At 42.3% G+C, this 19,010-nt stretch overlaps 1 protein-coding gene across 1 annotated transcript in view; it reads left to right on the forward strand.

Moving 5' to 3' along the window:
* LOC120056831 (sarcoplasmic/endoplasmic reticulum calcium ATPase 1-like) overlaps window positions 1-19,010 on the forward strand; it is a 113,396-nt gene that overhangs the window by 64,842 nt on the left and 29,544 nt on the right. The gene's annotated exons all lie outside the window — the stretch shown is intronic.

Below are 19,010 nucleotides of genomic sequence, written 5' to 3' on the forward strand. Positions count from 1 at the left end.
AGGCCGAGTATAGCCCACAAAGATCTCCACCACAGCACAAACCAAGGGGGGGCGCCAACCCAGACAGGAATATCATGTCAGTAACTCAACCCACTCAAGTGACGCACCCCTCCCAGGGACGGCATGAAAGAGCACCAGTAAGCCAGTGACTCAGCCCCTGTAATAGGGTTAGAGGCAGAGAATCCCAGTGGAGAGAGGGGAACCGGCCAGGCAGAGACAGCAAGGGCGGTTCGTTGCTCCAGAGCCTTTCCGTTCACCTTCACACTCCTGGGCCAGACTACACTCAATCATATGACCTACTGAAGAGATAAGTCTTCAGTAAAGACTTAAAGGTTGAGACCGAGTCTGCGTCTCTCACATGGGTAGGCAGACCGTTCCATAAAAATGGAGATCTATAGGAGAAAGCCCTGCCTCCCGCTGTTTGCTTAGAAATTCTAGGGACAATTAGGAGGCCTGCGTCTTGTGACCGTAGCGTACGTATAGGTATGTACGGCAGGACCAACTCGGAAAGATAGGTAGGAACAAGCCCATGTAACGCTTTATAGGTTAACAGTAAAACCTTGAAATCAGCCCTTGCCTTAACAGGAAGCCAGTGTAGGGAAGCTAGCACTGGAGTAATATGATCACATTTTTTGGTTCTAGTCAGGATTCTAGCAGCCGTATTTAGCACTAACTGAAGTTTATTTAGTGCTTTATCCGGGTAGCCGGAAAGTAGAGCATTGCAGTAGTCTAACCTAGAAGTAACAAATGCATGGATTAATTTTTCTGCATCATTTTTGGACAGAAAATTTTGGATTTTTGCAATGTTACGTAGATGGAAAAAAGCTGTCCTTGAAACAGTCTTGATATGTTCGTCAAAAGAGAGATCAGGGTCAAGAGTAACGCAGAGGTCCTTCACAGTTTTATTTGAGACGACTTTACAACCATCAAGATTAATTGTCAGATTTAACAGAAGATCTCTTTGTTTCTTGGGACCTAGAACAAGCATCTCTGTTTTGTCCGAGTTTAAAAGTAGAAAGTTTTCAGCCATCCACTTCCTTATGTCTGAAACACAGGCTTCTAGCGAGGGCAATTTTGGGGCTTCACCATGTTTCATTGAAATGTACAGCTGTGTGTCATCCGCATAGCAGTGAAAGTTAACATTATGTTTTCGAATAACATCCCCAAGAGGTAAAATATATAGTGAAAACAATAGTGGTCCTAAAACGGAACCTTGAGGAACACCGAAATGTACAGTTGATTTGTCAGAGGACAAACCATTCACAGAGACAAACTGATATCTTTCCGACAGGTAAGATCTAAACCAGGCCAGAACTTGTCCGTGTAGACCAATTTGGGTTTCCAGTCTCTCCAAAAGAATGTGGTGATCGATGGTGTCAAAGGCAGCACTAAGGTCTAGTAGCACGAGGACAGATGCAGAGCCTCGGTCTGATGCCATTAAAAGGTAATTTACCACCTTCACAAGTGCAGTCTCAGTGCTATGATGGGGTCTAAAACCAGACTGAAGCATTTCGTATACATTGTTTGTCTTCAGGAAGGCAGTGAGTTGCTGCGCAACAGCTTTTTCTAAAATTTTTGAGAGGAATGGAAGATTCGATATAGGCCGATAGTTTTTTATATTTTCCGGGTCAAGGTTTGGCTTTTTCAAGAGAGGCTTTATTACTGCCACTTTTAGTGAGTTTGGTACACATCCGGTGGATAGAGAGCTGTTTATTATGTTCAACATAGGAGGGCCAAGCACAGGAAGCAGCTCTTTCAGTAGTTTAGTAGGAATAGGATCCAGTATGCAGCTTGAAGGTAGAGGCCATGATTATTTTCATCATTGTGTCAAGAGATATAGTACTAAAACACTTAAGTGTCTCTCCCGATCCCAGGCCCTGGCAGAGCTGTGCAGATCCAGGACAGCTAAGCCCTGGAGGAATACGCAGATTCAAAGAGGAGTCCGTAATTTGCTTTCTAATGGTCATGATCTTTTCCTCAAAGAAGTTCATGAATTTATTACTGCTGAAGTGAAAGCCATCCTCTCTTGGGGAATGCTGATTTTTAGTTAGCTTTGCAACAGTATCAAAAAGAAATTTTGGATTGTTCTTATTTTCCTCGATTAAGTTGGAAAAGTAGGATGATCGAGCAGCAGTGAGGGCTCTTCGGTACTGCACGGTACTGTCTTTCCAAGCTAGTCGGAAGACTTCCAGTTTGGTGTGGCGCCATTTCCGTTCCAATTTTCTGGAAGCTCGCTTCAAAGCTCGGGTATTTTCTGTATACCAGGGAGCTAGTTTCTTATGACAAATGTTTTTCGTTTTTAGGGGTGCAACTGCATCTAGGGTATAGCGCAAGGTTAAATTGAGTTCCTCAGTTAGGTGGTTAACTGATTTTTGTCCTCTGACGTCCTTGGGTAGGCAGAAGGAGTCTGGAAGGGCATCAAGGAATTTTTGTGTTGTCTGAGAATTTATAGCACGACTTTTGATGCTCCTTGGTTGGGGTCTGAGCAGATTATTTGTTGCGATTGCAAACGTAATAAAATGGTGGTCCGATAGTCCAGGATTATGTGGAAAAACATTAAGATCTACAACATTTATTCCATGGGACAAAACTAGGTCCAGAGTATGACTGTGGCAGTGAGTAGGTCCAGAGACATGTTGGACAAAACCCACTGAGTCGATGATGGCTCCGAAAGACTTTGAGTGGGTCTGTGGACTTCTCCATATGAATATTAAAATCACCAAAAATTAGAATATGATCTGCTATGACTACAAGGTCTGATAGGAATTCAGGGAACTCAGAGAGGAACGCTGTATATGGCCCAGGAGGCCTGTAAACAGTAGCTATAAAAAGTGATTGAGTAGGCTGCATAGATTTCACGACTAGAAGCTCAAAAGACGAAAACGTCATTTTTTTTTTTTGTAAATTGAAATTTGCTATCGTAAATGTTAGCAACACCTCCGCCTTTGCGGGATGCACGGGGGATATGGTCACTAATGTAACCAGGAGGTGAGGCCTCATTTAACACAGTAAATTCATCAGGCTTAAGCCATGTTTCAGTCAGGCCAATCACATCAAGACTATGATCAGTGATTAGTTCATTGACTATGACTGCCTTTGAAGTGAGGGATCTAACATTAAGTAACCCTATTTTGAGATGTGAGGTATCACGATCTCTTTCAATAATGGCAGGAATGGAGGAGGTCTTTATCCTAATGAGATTGCTAAGGCGAACACCGCCATGTTTAGTTTTGCCCAACCTAGGTCGAGGCACAGACACAGTCTCAATGGGGATGGCTGAGCTGACTACACTGACTGTGCTATTGGCAGACTCCACTAAGCTGGCAGGTTGGCTAACAGCCTGCTGCCTGGCCTGCACCCTATTTCATTGTGGAGCTAGAGGAGTTAGAGCCCTATCTATGTTAGTAGATAAGATGAGAGCACCCCTCCAGCTAGGATGGAGTCCGTCACTCCTCAGCAGGCCAGGCTTGGTCCTGTTTGTGGGTGAGTCCCAGAACGAGGGCCAATTATCTACAAATTCTATCTTTTGGGAGGGGCAGAAAACAGTTTTCAACCAGCGATTGAGTTGTGAGACTCTGCTGTAGAGCTCGTCACTCCCCCTAACTGGGAGGGGGCCAGAGACAATTACTCGATGCCGACACATCTTTCTAGCTGATTTACACGCTGAAGCTATGTTGCACTTGGTGACCTCTGACTGTTTCATCCTAACATCGTTGGTGCCGACGTGGATAACAATATCTCTATACTCTCTACACTCGCCAGATTTAGCTTTAGCCAGCACCATCTTTAGATTAGCCTTAACGTCGGTAGCCCTGCCCCCTGGTAAACAGTGTATGATCGCTGGGTGATTCGTTTTAAGTCTAATACTGCGGGTAATGGAGTCGCCAATGACTAGGGTTTTCAATTTGTCAGAGCTAATGGTTGGAGCCTTCGGCGTCTCAGACCCCGTAGCGGGAGGAGTAGAGACAAGAGAAGCCTCAGACTCCGACTCCGACTCCGACTCCGACTCGCTACATAATGGGGAAAACCGGTTGAAAGTTTCTGTCGGCTGAATGAGCGACACCAGTTGAGCATTCCAACAGCATTTCCCTCCAGAAGCCATGAGAAAGTTGTCCGGCTGCGGGGACCGTGCGGGGGGGTTTATACTAACGTTAGTATCTGTACTTACTGGTGGCACAGACGCTGTTTCTTCCTTTCCTACACTGAAATTACCCTTGCCTAACGATTGCGTCTGAAGCTGGGCTTGCAGTACAGCTATCCTCGCCATAAGGCGATCGTTCTCCTGTATATTATGAGTACAGCGACTGCAATTAGAAGACATCATATTAATGTTACTACTTAGCTTTGGCTGTTGAAGGTGCTGACGAACCATGTCCAGATAAAGCGTCCGGAGTGAAAAAGTTGAATGAGGGAAAAAAGTTGCGATGGAAAAACTAAAAATATAAACGGTAATTAAAAAGGAAAAAAATAATAATAATAATTAAAAAAAAAATAAATAAAAAAATATATATATATATATATATATATATATAAATAATTAAAAATATATATATAAAAAAAATATATATATAACGTAAAGTTGTCAGCTAGCAAAGTAAAGTTGGCAACAAAACGCACAGCAACAAAACGCACAGCAACACGTCTGCAAATTCAAGAGGAAGTGACATAGCTTGGAGGTGTGTTTTGGGTCATTGTTCTGTTGAAAACAAATGATAGTCCCAATAAGCACAAACTAGAAGGGACGGTGTATCGTTGCAGAATGCTGTGGTAGCCATGCTGGTTAAGTGTGCTTTGAATTCTAGATAAATCACCAGCAAAGCATCGCCACACCACCTCCATGCTTCACGGTGGGAATCACACATGCATAGATTTTCCGTTCACAAAGACACGGCAGTTGAAACCAAAAATCTAAAATTTGGACTCCTCAGACCAAAGGACAGATTTCTACCGGCGTAATGTCCATTGCTCGTTTCTTGGCCCAAGCAAGTCTTGACCCAAGCAGCTGAGCTTTCACAGGTGTATCCCATCAGCACTGACGACCCTTCCAGCTCCGCTCACCTCTCCTACTCCGCCCACCAATCTCCTGCAGGAAGTAAGCACAGCAAAACCCAGTAGACTGTGCAAGGAGGGGCCGTCACGGTGTCTTTTGGTAGTGGTTTCTTTGCAGCAATTCGTCCATAAAGGGTTGATTTACGCAGTCTCTGAACAGTTGATTTGTGTCTGTTACTTGAACTCTGTGAAGCATTTATTTGGGCTGCAATTTCTGAGGCTGGTAACTCTATCTTATCCTCTGCAGCAGAGGTAACTCTGGGTCTTCCTTTCCTGTGGCGGTCCTCATGAGAGCCAGTTTCATCATAGCACTTGATGGTTTTTGCAACTGAACATGAAGAAACTTTCAAAGTTCTTGAAATGTTCCTTAAATTAATGATGGAGTGTCATTTCTTTTTGCTTATCTGAGCTGTTCTTGCCATAATATGGATTTGGTCTTTTACCTAGTAGGGCTATCTTCTGTATACCACCCCTACCTTGTCACAACACAACTGATTGGCTCAAATGCATCAAGAAGGAAATAAATTCCACCATTTAACTTTTAACAAGGCACACCTGTTAATTGAAATGCATTCCAGGTGACTACCTCATGAAGCTGGTTGAGAGAATGCAAAGAGTGTGCAAAGCTGTCATCAAGACAAAGGGTGGCTACTTTGAAGAATCTAAATTTCTAATCTACATTTTGATTTGTTTAACACTTTTTGGGGGGTTACTACATGATTCCATATGTGTTATTTCATAGTTTTGATGTCTTCACTATTATTCTACAATGTAAAAATAAAGAAAAACCCTGGAATGAGTAGGTGTGTCCAAACTTTTGACTGGTACTGTATGATTGGCCAACATAAACAACAAGCCACTCTCATGAAAAGCAAGCGCAGCAGCATAAATAATAATATTTTTCTCACTCTGTACGGGCCCGTCTGTACAGCCCTTCCGGATAAGTCCGTTAAAATTACACATACCCAAGACCCGTGACAATCAGATCTGACCCAGACTTATGACTTAATTTAGAATTCTGGATCTGGACCTGCTCAGATTGGGTCTTGGGTATTAGTGTAGATGTGGATCCGTGAAGCCCTCTAACAAAGAGCCACTCTCCCTCCTCAGTCCTCACTGTGGGGCAGTGTTTTCCAATTGTAGTTTTGGAATGATAGGAAACACCAGGGGAAACGGACCCTGACTTACTGCTGCCATTCTGTACAAGTCTCTCTTGCAAAAGAGATTTGATCTCAGTGAGACTGACCTGTATAAATGAAGTTGTATCTAAAATAAATGAAAGCCAGTCTCTCTCCTCAGTTCTAGCAGTTGGCCAGTGGGGTTTTTCCATTGTGTTTTGGTGTGATGGGACCTTATAAGGGCATATTCAGGGTTTCCAAGACTGCAGTCCTAGTGACAAGGATCAGACATGGAATTGTAGAGCTTTAGTTTGCAAAATGTTTGCCTTTTACTATTTCAGTCTACTTAATAACTTAACTCCCATTTTCCTTGGCTTGTTAGTTATCTGTGTGTGGCAGCACACACGTAATCATCAATTCAGAGCACAGCTGTATGCAACCTGATCGTTAATGCCCATGGTAAAATTGGTTTGACTTTGGATATCCCTATGGGGCTAGCTAGGGACCATCAGTGAACATGGGACAATATTCTAAAATGTTAATGTCTCCCAATTTCTATGACTTCACCTCAAACCAACTATAAATTATATTTCATATACAAATATTGAAAGCATTTCATTAGAAAACTGAAAGGTGTACAACATGAATGTATTGTCCCATTTGTGTGTGTGTGTGTTGTCAGTACTGACCTCATTGTAGTCCAGTGAGGGGTCGTTGCACATGGAACAGACAGTGGCCAGCTCCAGAAAGCCGTCATCTCCATCTTGGCCCCTTTCAACCTGAAAGAGAACACACACGCATACATACAGTGTTGTAAATCATTCTGTGTATAAACAGCACAATCAATCAAATGTATTTATAAAGCCCTTTTTACATCAGCCGATGTCACAAAGTAATAAACAGAAACCCAGCCTAAAACCCCAAACAGCAAGCAATGCAGATGTAGAAGCACGGTGGCTAGGAAAAACTCCCTAGAAAGGCTTAAACCTAGGAAGAAACCTAGAGAGGAACCAGGCTATGAGGGGTGGCCAGTCCTCTTCTGGCTGTGCCGGGTGGAGATTATAACAGTATATGGCCAAGATGTTCAAACATTCATAGATGACCAGCAGGGTCAAATAATAATAATCACAGTGGTTGTAGAGGGTGCAACAGGTCAGCACCTCAGGAATAAATGTCAGTTGGCTTTTCTTAGCCGATCATTCAGAGTTGGAGACAGCAGATCTGGGACAAGGTAGCATGTCCGATAAACCGGTCAGGGTTCCATAGCCGCAGGCAGAACAGTTGAAACTGGAGTAGTAGCATGACAAGGTGGACTGGGGACAGCAAGGAGTCATCAGGCCAGGTAGGCCTGAGGCATGGTCCTAGGGCTCCGGTCCTCTGAGCACGCACACACGTCCTCTAGAAGCAGCAGATGAACTGAACGTAAAAGTAGTATTTTATGGTTGACTGCATTCTTTAAAGGGGCAATCTGCAGTTGTTACATCCATTTTTGGACTTTTAAATTAATGTGTGTGTGTGTACAGTTGAAGTTGGAAGTTTACATACACTTAGGTTGGAGTCATTTAAAACTTGTTTTTAACCACTCCACAAATTTCTTGTTAACAAACTATAGTTTTGGCAGGTCGGTTAGGACATCTACTTTGCACATGACACAAGTCATTTTTCCGACAATTGTTTACAGACAAATTATTTCACTTACAATTCACTGTATCACAATTCCGGTTGGTCAGAAGTTTACATACACTAAGTTGACTGTGCCTTTAAACAGCTTGGGAAATTCCAGAAAATTATGTCATGACTTTAGAAGCTTCTGATAGGCTAATTGACATCATTTGAGTCAATTGGAGGTATACCTGTGGATGTATTTCAAGGCCTACCTTCAAAATCAGTGCCTCTATGCTTGACATCATGGGAACATCAAAAGAAATCAGCCAAGACCTCAGAAACAAAAATTGTAGACCTCCACAAGTCTGGTTCATCCTTGGGAGTAATTTCCAAACGCCTGAAGGTACCATGTTCACCTGTACAAACAATAGTACGCAAGTATAAACACCATGGGACCACGCAGCCGTCCTACCGCTCATTAAGGAGATGCATTCTGTCTCTTAGAGATGAACGTACTTTGGTGCGAAAAGTGCAAATCAATCCCAATGCTTGGTCACAAATGGGTCTTCCAAATGAACAATGACCCCAAACATGCTTCCAAAGTTGTGGCAAAATGGCTTAAGGACAACAAAGTCAAGGTATTGGAGTGGCCATCACAAAGCCTTCCTATAGTAAAATTGTGGGCAGAACTGAAAATAGCGTGTTTGAGCAAGGAGGCCTACAAACCTAACTCCGTTACACCAGCTCTGTCAGAAGGAATGGGCCTAAATTCACCCAACTTATTGTGGGAAGCTTGTGGAAGGCTACCTGAAACATTTGACCCAAGTTAAACAATTTAAAGGCAATGCTACCAAATACTAATTGAGTGTATGTAAACTTCTGACCCACTGGGAATGTGATGAAAGAAATAAAAGCTGAAATAAATCATTCTCTATACTATTATTTTGACATTTCACATTCTTAAAATAAAGTGGTGATCCTAACTGACCTAAGACAGGGAATTTTTACTAGGATTAAATGTCAGGAATTGTGAACTGAGTTTAAATGTATTTGGCTAAAGTGTATGTAAACTTCTGACTTAGTGTGTGTATCTATATATACCCATTGATTCTTGAAAAGTATAACTAATAAATGCCTCATGAGCTTAGTTCAGCTGTCGTACCCCATCAGAACCCAACATATATAAGCTTGTTTAACTCCAATGTTTGTTAAGCAAGTAAATATAAACGAACACTATATATCTTTAACATGGTTAAAACTGTAGTTTTTATATCATGTATGGTTAGTCCTTGCATTCATATCTCTGTCTATGAATTTGAGTGGTTACATTAATTCTCCAGCCTAATCCCTCAGTCGGGGGAGGGATTGGGTTTTGTTTGCTGAACCACAGGGGCAGGGAGCATTCATTTGCAAAATGTTAGACGTTTTTTTACATAAGTTTTAGTCATACTCACATTTTTCCTTTTGGTTGTTAGTTATGTGTATGCGTATCAAATTGTATTGGTCACATACACATTGTTATGTAAATGCAAGTGTAGCGCAATGTTTGTAAACGTGTGTGTCTGTGACAGCGCCCTGTCCCTATCTCTTAACCTTGAGATGGGTCTAGCTACTCCATATGGTTCTGATAAGAACATCCATGTCCACTAGCCTGGTCATATCCTGCATATCCTGTCATATCCCAGGGTGCGGTCAAAGACACACAGAGGAGGGAATCCCCTCTGACGTCATACCATTGCACTTCCATTACACACAGTGCGGAGGCACACCCTCACTATGTTACTGCTGCCATCACAACATAATAACCACAGTACGGACCGTGTCCGATTTGAGTTGAGTTTCAACTACTACAGCCATGCACCTTTTGGTTCATATTAATCATGCAGTGGCTTGTTTCCATGGAGACAATCTCAGATAGTGAGATTAATGTGTAATGACAAACAGAACACTAAAATGGCAGTTTAAAAAAAAATATATATGTATATATATATATATTAGCTAATAGGTCATGTAGTAAACCACTATCTTGGTATATTAGTGAAGAATATTGTATTTTATGTTATTAGCTTATTTGTTACCGATGACACTACAGAAACATCAGAGAGGCTCCTGTTCCTATGAGCCATTTCAGCTCGCATAAGCCAAGGCTACTTACTTATGCACAAATCTAGCACCATATTAGCTACCTATCTGATTCTACTGCTGCATCAGTTACCTGATGTGGAATAGAGTTCCATGTAGTCATGGCTCTATGTAGTACTGTGCGCCAACCAGAGTCTGTTCTGGACTTGGGGACTGTGAAGAGACCTCTGGTGACATGTGGGGTAGGCATGGATGTCCTAGCTGTGTGCTAGTACTTTAAACAGACAGCTTGGTGCATTCAATATGTCAACACTTCTTACTGTTAGAACTGTTAAGGCCCTGTGGATTGATGAGGAATTGAAAAGCTGTATGGTTGAGAGGGACGAGGCCAAAGGAGTGGTGAGTAAGTCTGACTGCACATCTGATTGGCAAACTTATTGTAATTTTGAGAAATTATGTGACGAAAATGAAGAAAAATATTTAAGACCCCTTATGAAAATTTATGAAGATAAATTACAAGGTATGATTGAAAAAAGCTTTGGAATACACTAAATGAAAGACATATTCAACCATCTTTCATTGAATCAGATGGTTAATTTATCACGCAACCTTTTGATGTTGCCAATTCCTTTTAATAAATATTGAATTGGCAAACTTAGGCATGAAATGCCAACAACAAACTGTGAGCTATCATATTTGTGCATAAAATAACTAATAATGAATGAAAAGCATTGTAATTTTGAATTCTGAGACCTTAGTGTGGGTGAGGTGGAAAAATTGTTGTCCGTCAATAATGAGAAAACACCTGGTATTGACAACTTAGATGGAGGGGATTTTTTTTTAAACCAGAATATATTTCTCTGTAAACAAATTAACAACAGACTTTCAGCATGCTTATAGAGAAGGGCACTCAACATGTACTGCACTGACACAAATGACTGATGATTGGTTGAAATAAATTGATAATAAGAATATTGTGGGATCTATACTGATTTCAGTGCAGCCTTTGATATTATTGGCCATAACCTGTTGAAAAAAACGTATGTGTTATGGCTTTTCAACATCTGCCATATCGTGGATGCAGAGCTATCCATCTAATAGAACAGAGGGTTTTCTTTATTGGAAGCTTCGAAACTCAGCAAAAAAAGAAACATCTTCTCACTGTCAACTGTGTTTATTTTCAGCAAACTTAATGTGTAAATATTTGTATGAACATAACAAGATTCAACAACTGAGACATAAACTGAACAAGTTCCACAGACATGTGACTAACAGAAATGGAATGTGTCCCTGAACAAAGGCGGGTCATAATCAAAAGTAACAGTCAGTATCTGGTGTGGCCACCAGCTGCATCAAGTGCATCTCCTCCTCATGGACTGCACCAGATTTGCCAGTTCTTGCTGTGAGATGTTACCCCACTCTTCCACCAAGGCACCTGCAAGTTCCCGGACATTTCTGGGGGGAATGGCCCTAGCCCTCACCTTCCAATCCAACAGGTCCCAGACGTGATCAATGGGATTGAGATCCGGGCTCTTCGCTGGCCATGGCAGAACACTGACATTCCTGTCTTGCAGGGAATCAAGCACAGAATGAGCAGTATGGCTGGTGGCATTGTCATGCTGGAGGGTCATGTCAGGATGAGCCTGCAGGAAGGGTACCACATGAGGGAGGAGGATGTCTTCCCTGTAACGCACAGCGTTGAGATTGGACTGAGCTTGTCATTGCAGGCAATGATGCTGTGACACACCACCCCAGACCATGACGGACCCTCCACCTCGATCCCGCTCCAGAGCACAGGCCTCGGTGTAACGCTCATTCCTTCGACGATAAACGCAAATCCGACCATCACCCCTGGTGAGACAAAACCACGACTCGTCAGTGAAGAGCACTTTTTGCCAGTCCTGTTTGGTCTAGCGACGGTGGGTTTGTGCCCATAGGCGGCATTGTTGCCGGTGATGTCTGGTGAGGACCTGCCTTACAACAGGCCTACAAGCCCTCAGTCCAGCCTCTGTCCGCAATAGGCTGAGAGTCTGAGCACTGCTGGAGGGATTGTGCGTTCCTGGTGTAACTCGGGCAATTGTTGTTGCCATTCTGTACCTGTCCCGCAGGTGAGATGTTCGGATTTACCGATCCTGTGCAGTTGTTGTTACACGTGGTCTGCCACTGCGAGGACGATCAGCTGTCCATCCTGTCTCCCTGTAGCACTGTCTTTGGCGTCTCTCAGTACGGACATTTCCATTTATTGCCCTGGCCACATTTGCAGTCCTTATGCCTCCTTGCAGCATGCCTAAGCCACGTTCACCCAGATGAGCAGGGACCTTGGGCATCTTTCTTTTGGTGTTTTTCAGAGTCCGTAGAAAGGCCTCTTTAGTGTTCTAAGTTTTCATAACTGTGACCTAATTGCCTACCGTCTGTAAGCTGTTAATGTCTTAATGACCGTTCCACAGGTGCGTGTTCATTAATTGTTTATGGTTCATTGAACAAGCATGGGAAACAGTGTTTAAACCCTTTACAATGAAGATCTGTGAAGTTATTTGGATTTTTACAAATTATCTTTGAAAGACAGGGTCCTGAAAAGGGACGTACATTTTTTTGCTGAGGTTATAATGTTAAACGTGTGGTGTACCACAGGGCAGTTGTCTAGGCCTTCTACTCTTCTCTATTTTTATGAATGACCAGCCACTGGCATAAAAAAACACCTTTGTGTCTATGTATGCTGATTATTCAACCCTGTACGTGTCAGCAACCACATTTGGTGAAATCACTGCAACCCTAAACAAAGAATTGCAGTCAGTTTTAGAATGGTTGGCCAGTAATAAACTAGTCCTGAACATCTAAAACTATAATCATTGTATTTGATACAGATCAAACCCTAAGTTCTAGACCTCAGCTGAATCTGGTAATGAATGGTGTGGCTGTTGAACAAGCTGAGGAGATTAAATTACCTGGTGTTACCTTGAATTGTAAACTGTCATGGTCAAAACGTATTGATTCAATGGTTGTAAAGATGGGTAGAGGTATGTCCGTGATAGAGATGCTCTGCTGTTTTTGACACTCCACAAAGCAAGTACTGCAGGCTCTAGTTTTATCTTATCTTGATTATTGCCCAGCCATATGGTCAGGTGCTACAAAGGACCTAGAAAAACTGCAGCTGGCCCAGCTCAGAGTGGCACGTCTTGCTAATATAAAAACTAAAAGTAGAGGAGAGACTGACTGCATCACTTCTTCTTCTTATAAGAAACATATGTTGATAATTCCAAATGTATTTGCATAGTCAATTTACACAGCTCTGACACACACTTACCAGATGTTCAGCCAGGAGTCTTTTCACAGTCCCCAAATTCAAGAAAATGTACAGTGTTATATCGAGCCATGATTACATGGACCTCCAGCTCAGATTGGTCAAGTGAACAACAAACCTGGTTATATTTATTTTAAAAATGAAACGATAGAAACACCTTACGACACAATGCCTCTCCCCTAGTCGACCTGGATATTTTGTGAATATTGAGCATCTATTAATGTTGTATTGTCGTTCTGCAGTTTGGTTATGTAATGACTAAACGCAGACGTTACCTTGTAAATAATGGACGATGCAGCAGGACAAGGCAGAGTCCATTTTCAGAGTTCATTTTTCCTCGGTAATGTACAGAAATGAGGTGTTTATCCCACATATACCACAGTTGCCAAAGAAAACAATACTAATGCACACATTTACATATATACACTTCTTTTTATAAGAGAATGAATACTTTCTCATCTTTTGGTTGCTAGAGACGCGAGCCGTTTGTTCCATTTAGTTCGATATTTTTGGACGCGACCCATTTCTTTGTTCTACAGTATATGTTCCGTTGCCATGTTCTTGTCCTTTGCTTGCTAGCTAGCCAACTAGTTACAGCTAACACAGTCACGACCTCCGCAGCCAGAATAAAAGTGAAGTAGCTGCATATGCATTTGCTGTTTCTATTGACATTAATTTACATAGATCCATAACAATGAGCTGATGCCCGGTTTTGCCTGGCATAGTTAGAAATGTTTGTCTTGTCAGGACACAACACTTTTCATTAGGAGGAGATCACATTGCATATCAAACACTAGGCTAGAAGCCAGCTAAATAGTTTGTTGCTAGCCAACCTGCCAATATGAAAACTGAATTTAAAAAATCCAGTTGCTGGTCAAACTACAAACATGTGGGAGGATTTGACAGCATAGTGTCACTTGCATCATAACTGCACCATAGAGGGACGGGAGAAATTCATGTTCCTCATTCACCACCACGTTAGGTCATCAGATGCGCCCCCAAAAATGTCTCTGCAAGAATAAATCAATGCTAGCTACGTTTTTTTCCCCCCCCACTGGACCTCCGTTTACAATGTATCCAATTTCTGTTTCTGTTTGTTGTTTTAGCTTCCTGTCACTTTGTAGTCAGTACAGGTAGCCTAGTGGGCGGCAGGTAGCCTAGTGGGCGGCAGGTAGCCTAGTGGGCGGCAGGTAGCCTAGTGGGCGGCAGGTAGCCTAGTGGGCGGCAGGTAGCCTAGTGGGCGGCAGGTAGCCTAGTGGTTAGAGTGTTAACTTCTTCTGGCTGCAAGCCCGACGTCGGTACACTTATGACAACAGCCAGCTCAAGTGCAGGGCGCGAAATTCAAAATATATATTTTTTAAATATTTAACTTTCACACATTAACAAGTCCAATACAGCATATGAAAGGTACACATCTTGTGAATCCAGCCAACATGTCCGATTTTTTTAAATGTTTTACAGCGAAAACACCACGTATATTTATGTTAGCTCACCACCAAATACAAAGATCAGATGACAGTCTTATAACATGTTATTCAATAAATCTATGTTTTGTTCGAAAAATGTGCATATTTCAGGTATAAATCATAGTTTACATTGCAGCTACAATCAGAAATTGCACCGAAAGCAGACAGAATAATTACAGACACCAACGCCAAATAACTAAATACTCATCATAAAACATTTCTGAAAAATACATAGTGTACAGCAAATGAAAGACAGGCATCTTGTGATTCCAGACAATATTTCCGATTTATCAAGTGTTTTACAGCGAAAACACAATATAGCGTTATATTAGCTTACCACAATAGCCAAAAACACAAGCAATTTCCCAGTAGCAAAAGTTAGCGATCGTAACAAACAAGCAAAAGATATATAATTTTTGACTAACCTTGATTTTCTTCATCAGATGACAGTCCTAGAACATCAGGTTATACATACACTTATGTTTTGTTCGAAAATGTGCATATTTAGAGCTGAAATCAATGGTTATATATTCTGCTAACTTAGCTACTTTTTCCCACAACGCCCAGATTTTTTTCGGACACTTTTTCTGACACACATATTCTGACCAAATAGCTATTCATAAACATAACTAAAGCATACATGTTGTATAGGAAATGATAGATCCATTAGTTCTTAATGAAATCGCAGTGTTAGAATTCAAAAAAATAACTTCATTACGACATCCAGCTTCGGTATAGCTAGAGTACCCAAAAGGTGGGCGCCCACGACTAGTTCACATGTACGACAGATATATGAAATAGCATCATAAAATGTTTCTTACTTTTGCTGATCTTTCATCAGAATGTTGGACAAGGTGTCCTTTGTCCAGAACAGTCGTTGTTTGGATTTAGAACGTCCACTTTCCCTCTTGATTTAGCAAGCGCACTAGCCAAGTGGCGCGAATCTCTCCATCGTAAACAAAGTCAGAGAACGGAACACGGCAAAACTCCCGAAAAAAATTAAATAATCTGATTAAACTATATTGAAAAAACATACTTTACGATGATATGGTCACATGTATCAAATAAAATCAAAGCCGGAGATAGTAGTCACCTATAACGGCAGCTAAACAGAAGGCAATCCCACTGTCCACCTCGCGCTCCCCAGAGTACCGGAAATGAGGGACACGTCATACAAAGAGCTTGTATTCCACTTCAGACCAAGATAAACACAACATTTCTTCTCTCACAGCCTCTTGACATCCAGGGGAAGGTCTATGAAGTGCACGTATACTCTTACGTATCATGCCCATTTATAGGCAGGAAGAAGAACAGAGCCTCGATTTCAGACTTTCCACTTCCTGGTCAGGAAGTTTGTGCCAAATGAGTTCTGTTTGACTCACAGATATAATTCAAACGGTTTTAGAAACTAGAGAGTGTTTTCTATCCAATAGTAATAATAATATGCATATTGTACGAGCAAGAATTGAGTACGAGGCCGTTTGAAATGGGCACCTTTTATCTGGCTACTCAATACTCCCCCTGCAGCCCAAACAGGTTAACTGACTTGCCTAATTAAATTAAATAAAAATACAGGCTGCTTGTGTAGGTGCATATTGCATCATTATTGCAAACTGTCCCGTTTTCTGGTTTGGATGGCCATTCTAGAATGCATTTCTAACCAAGTATTTAACGTGTGTGTGTGTGGGGGGGTGGGGGGGTGGGGGGGGGGGTTCTGTCCTTGTGCTGTTTTTGTTTTTCAGTGTTCTGTAGTATGTTATGTTCTGTGTGGACCCCAGGAAGAGTAGCTGCGGCTTTCACAACAGCTAATGGAGATCCTAATACAATTTCAAAATACCAAAATATACGTTCTTTAAAGGGTCAATCTGCAGTTGCTCCCCTTTGAATGAATGATGTGAACCCATTGATTCTTAAAGAATATAACTTTATAAATGTCTCATGAGCTGAGTTCAACTGTCGTACCCCAACAGAACCCAAAATATAAGCTTGTTTTACTCCAATGTTTTTAAACAGAGTAAATGTAAACAAACACTTTATAGCCTTAAACCATGCTTAAAACTAAACGTTTTGATATCATGGATGGTTTGTCCTTGCATCCATATCTTGGTCTATGAGTAATTTGAGAGTAATTACATTCCTCCAGCCCAATTCCTCAGCATTTTTACCGGAACAGGCAGAGTACGCTTTATTGTTTAAATGGCTGATTGCCCCTTTTTTTTTTATCGGACACTGTCTGTTTAACCCTCCTGTTGTGTTCGTTTTATGTTAATTAAATCTGTGTTCCCGGTCCAAAATGACCGCCCCATTATAGTTGATTATAAATCCATAATAATACATATATTATCACATAATGTTGTGTTAGATCTCGTTATCAACTTAAGTTCTTGTGAACAATACACGTTTTGAACTTCTATTTGCTATTTATGGCCTGTAGGCCTCATTGACCTGAGCTCATACAACTTGTTCTTGAGTTAAAAAAAACAATGTATGGATTATTTTGACTATAACAAATTGATGAAACATATTGTGCTATTTATCAGACTACTTTGCGTCAAAATTTAACAAGGACTCTCTCATCCTCACCAGTGTCATGATCAAAGATATGATCAAGAGCCTCACATACAGCATATCATTTGGTCATTGTGCTGCCATAGAATGAATTGTGAGCAAGGCCTCAAAAAAGCTTTATACACCAGAACTGTGAGAAAAGTTCTATATATTATTGAAACAATGTTGAGATTGTTTGTGAGACAGGTGTGGTTCCCATGGGGGGAAAGATTCTGTTGGGGAAAGGTTCCCGTTGGGGTTGCCATGGAAGGGAAGTGAGGTGTGTTTGCTCAAACACACATGCATGTGGGGGTCTGGGAGATGAAGTGTGTCCATCTGATGTGAATGGGCATGTGTCTGAACTCAATTTTATACACTAATTGTAGTCTCACCCATTCATTTCTAATGACCGGTCATTTTTGACCAGGAACACCACAGGTCAATTACATAAACCCTTGGTACTTTGTTTCCTCGCCATATTATCCTAGTGGTCTGAACAGCTTGTTCTTCTCCAGATGCCATCTATCCTCTCCTTAATGTTCCACTTCAGTGTGAATTGAACAACAGACCCCCCTCCTGTGGTGAACCAATCAATGCACTCCCACAAATTAACTAGAGCAGAGCCATTCCACCTGTTTCATCACTGCTGCAGGATGAACAACACAAAGGAGAGAAGGGCCAGATCACAGACAAACTCACAAACTCAACAAACTCACAGGAGAGAAATGGCTAGAACCCTCACCATCCACTGCTGGGCTGCCAGCCTAACAGACCTTCCAGCCTAACAGACCTTCCAGCCTAACAGACCTTCCAGCCTAACAGACCTTCCAGCCTAACAGACCTGCCAGCCTAACAGACCTGCCAGCCTAACAGACCTGCCAGCCTAACAGACCTGCCAGCCTAACAGACCTGCCAGCCTAACAGACCTGCCAGCCTAACAGACCTGCCAGCCTAACAGACCTGCCAGCCTAACAGACCTGCCAGCCTAACAGACCTGCCAGCCTAACAGACCTGCCAGCCTAACAGACCTGCCAGCCTAACAGACCTGCCAGCCTAACAGACCTGCCAGCCTAACAGACCTGCCAGCCTTACAGACCTGCCAGCCTTACAGACCTGCCAGCCTTACAGACCTGTCAGCCTAAAATACCTACCAGTGTGGTCAAACCCTAATTGTTCTGGGACGGTCTCTCCACGCAGGAAATCAGTACATTAACACAGGGTCAGACGCACAGACAAAACAAAACTCTTGGCAACACAGGAGTTCTGAGCACAGGGAAGGACAGACCGACGTCAACACGACTTGGGCAACAACTTGGCCCATATACTCATCCAATACAGTGTATATATACAAGCTCCGTCTGTTGGTCTGTCTGTCTCAGCAAGAGTATGATTTATAGTCTTTCTGTCTGTCTCTGTCAGCATGGTTAACATTATTTACATTGCCAAAGCAAGTTAAATAGAAAATCAACAATCTCTCATAAACAGCTGTGATATGAAGCCAGTGAGTGGCTGTATGTGGTGGGAAATCCCTGTGTTTTGTGGGCTAGGCAGTGTGGGAGGGTGTGTGTGTTTCCCACTGCGTCAGGGGCCGGTGGGCCACATTCACCTCTCCCATGGCCCTGTAGAGAACCCTGGGAAACCCTGGGCCTCCCACTGAAAGCACTGTAAGAGCTTTGCTGATAGCCTAGCCTACTCGACCCTGGGGCTTTGCTGATAGCCTAGCCTACTCGACCCCGGGGCTTTGCTGATAGCCTAGCCTACTCTACCCTGGGGCTTTGCTGATAGCCTAGCCTACTCTACCCTGGGGCTTTGCTGATAGCCTAGCCTACTCTACCCTGGGGC

Source organism: Salvelinus namaycush, chromosome 12, assembly GCF_016432855.1.
Source record: "Salvelinus namaycush isolate Seneca chromosome 12, SaNama_1.0, whole genome shotgun sequence".
NCBI lineage: Eukaryota > Metazoa > Chordata > Actinopteri > Salmoniformes > Salmonidae > Salvelinus > Salvelinus namaycush.